Source organism: Panulirus ornatus, chromosome 71 (assembly GCF_036320965.1).
Source record: "Panulirus ornatus isolate Po-2019 chromosome 71, ASM3632096v1, whole genome shotgun sequence".
Classification (NCBI taxonomy): domain Eukaryota; kingdom Metazoa; phylum Arthropoda; class Malacostraca; order Decapoda; family Palinuridae; genus Panulirus; species Panulirus ornatus.
This window is the reverse complement of record NC_092294.1, coordinates 16,210,510-16,213,454: the sequence shown is the minus strand read 5'-3', so window position 1 is coordinate 16,213,454 and position 2,945 is coordinate 16,210,510.

The window sequence follows — 2,945 nt, the reverse complement described above, 5'->3', positions numbered from 1 at the left end:
ATGCCACCATGCAACTGTTTTTGGACTTTGGCGGCCCCCCCCCCCCCCCCCCCCGGGGGGACACCCCACAAAGGGTATTCTAAGTAACTTGTAATTAGGGTCTTTCCCTTTGGATACCACTTATTTCCTGTAAAGGCCTTTGAAGACCCCAAAAAGGGGATTTAATTGATCCTTCAAATTTTCTCTAAATTTATGGATGCTCACCGCAATTTTCTTGGACCTTTGGCATCCCCATAAGTGGCATTAAGTAAGCTTTGCAACTGTTTCTTTCAATTTTGATTGCACTCTATGCCCCTGTAATAACTTTGGCGGCTCCAAAGGGGATTGATAATAAACCCTTCATTTTTTTTTTTAAATTTTTGGATGCCACCGTGCAGCTGTATTGGAGTTTGGCACCCCTTAAACGGTCTTTTATATAAAAATTTAATTTATATCTTTCCTTCAGATGCCACGTACTCCCCTGTGAAGCCTTTGAAGACCCCAAAAGGGGGATTTAGATTAATCCATTAAATTTTTTCCTCTAAGATTTTTGATGCCTCCACGCAATTCCCTTGCACTTGGGCATCCCAAAGTGGCATTATGGGTAAGCTTTGCAAAAGTTTCTTTCCCTTTTGGTGCCTCTATGCCCCTGTAATTGCATTTGGTGGCGCAAAGGGGATTTTATACTAAAGCTTTATTTTGTCTTTTTATTTTTGGATGCCATCCATGGAAAGGTTTGGACCTTTAGCTCCCCTCTAAACGGTCTTCTGTTAAGTAAACTTTTAATTTTTCTATTTCCATTCTGTGCCCATTATTCCTGTAAACGTCTTTGAGACGCCAAAGGGTGAGTTAGATTAATCCTTCAATTTCTCTAATTTTTTCTATGCGTCCATGCAATTCTCTTGCCCTTTGGCATCCCCAAAGTGGCATTAGAGTAAGGCTTTCCAAATGTTTCTTTCCCTTTTGTGGCCTATCTGCCTGTAATTGCCTGTGGTGGCGCCCCAAAGTGGGATTTTAAAAATAAACTGTTATTTTGTTCTTTTTATTTTGGTAATTTTGCCACCATGCAATACTGTAATTGGACTTTGGCAACCCCCAAAGGATATTTTAAGTAAACTTTTATTTAGGGTCCTTTACCTTTAGATGCACTGATTCCCCTGTTAAAGCCTTTGAAGACGCAAAGGGGATTTAGATTATTGCTTCTATTTTCCTCAAAAATTTTTTGGATGTCGCCACGCCAATTCTCTTCCCCCTTTGGTATCCCCAAAGTGGGATTAATAAGTAAGTTTCGAGCTGTTTCTTTACCTTTTGATGTCTCTATGCTCCTGTAATTGCCTTTGGCGGCACCAAAGGGGATTTTAAAAAAATCTTTAATTTGTCTTTTTTTTTTGGATGCCACCATGCAAAGGTATTAGACTGGGCACCCGAAAAACGGTCTATTAGGTTAATCTTTGGAATATGTCTCTTTCCCTTCAGATGCCACTATTACCCTGTAATGGCCCTTTGAAGACGCCTAAGGCATTTAGATTAATCCTTCAATTTTTCTCCTAAATTTTTGGATGCCTCACGCAAATTCTCTTGGACCTTTGGACATCACCAAAGTGGCATTAAAGTAAGCTTTCAACAGTTTCTTTCCCTTATGATGCCTCTATGCCCCTGTAATTACCTTTGGCGGAGCCAAAGGGAATGAAATTAACCTTTAATTTGTCTTTTTAATTTTGGATTGCTCCGTGCAGCTGTATTGGACTTTGCACCCCCTAACGATTTGCTTTTATATAAAATTGTAATTTATCTCTTCTCCTTTCAGATGCCACTACTCCCCTGTAAAGGCCTTGAAGACGCCAAAGGGGATTTAGATTATCCTTCACTTTTCCTCTTAGATTTGGTTGCCTCCACGCAATTCCCTTGCCACTTTGGCTTTTCCCAAAGAAGGCATTAAGGTAAGCTATTGCAAATGTATCTTTCCCTTTTGGTGCCTCTATGCCCGGTAATTGTCTTTGGTGGCGCAATGGGGATTTAAACTAAAAGCTTTATTTGTCTTTTTATTTTTTTGGATGCCACCATGAAAATGGTAATTGGGACTTTGGCAACCCTAAACTGTCTTTTAGTATACTTTTTATTTTTCTCTTTCCCTTCAGATTGCCACTAATCCCCTGTAAAGGCCTTTGTAAGACGCCAAAGGGGAGTTAGATTAATATTCAATTTTCTACTAAATTTTTCGGTGCGGTCCATCATTCTTTGCCCTTTTGCATCCCCAAAGTGGCATTTAAAGTATGCTTTCCAAATGTTTCTTTCCCTTTTGATCCTCTATGCCCCTGTAATTGCCTTTGGCTTCGGCACAAAGGGATTTAAAATAAATTTTTAATTTGTCTTTTTATTTTTGGATGCCTCAGCCAACTGTTTTGGACTCTTTTGGCACCCCCACCCAAAGGGTTTTTTAAGTAAAATTTTGATTTGGGTCTTTCCCTTTAGATGCCACTTTCCCCTGTTAAAGGCCTTTAAAAGACGCCAAAGGGGATTTAGATTAATCCTTCAATTTTCCTATAAATTTTTGGATGTCTTCCACGCAATTTTCTTGCTTTGGCCATCCCCCTAAGTGGCATCAAAGTAAGCTTTCGAAATGTTTCTTTCCTTTTCATGCCTCTATGCCCTAGAATTGCCTTTGGCGGCGCCAAAGGGGATTGTAAACTAAGCTTTAATTTGTTTTTTTTTTTTTGGATGCACCATGGAAGGTAATGGACTTTAGCACCCTAAACGGTTGTTAAGTAAACTTTTAATTTGTCTCTTTCCTGTCTGATGCCACTATTCCCTGTAACGCTTTCAAGGACGCCAAAGGGGAAGTTAGTTTATTCCTTCAAATTTTCCTCTAAATTTTTCGATGCGTTCCATGCAATTCTCTTGCCTTTGGCTTCCCAAAGTGGCATTAGAGTAAGCTTTTCCAATGTTTCTTTCCCTTTCTGATGCCT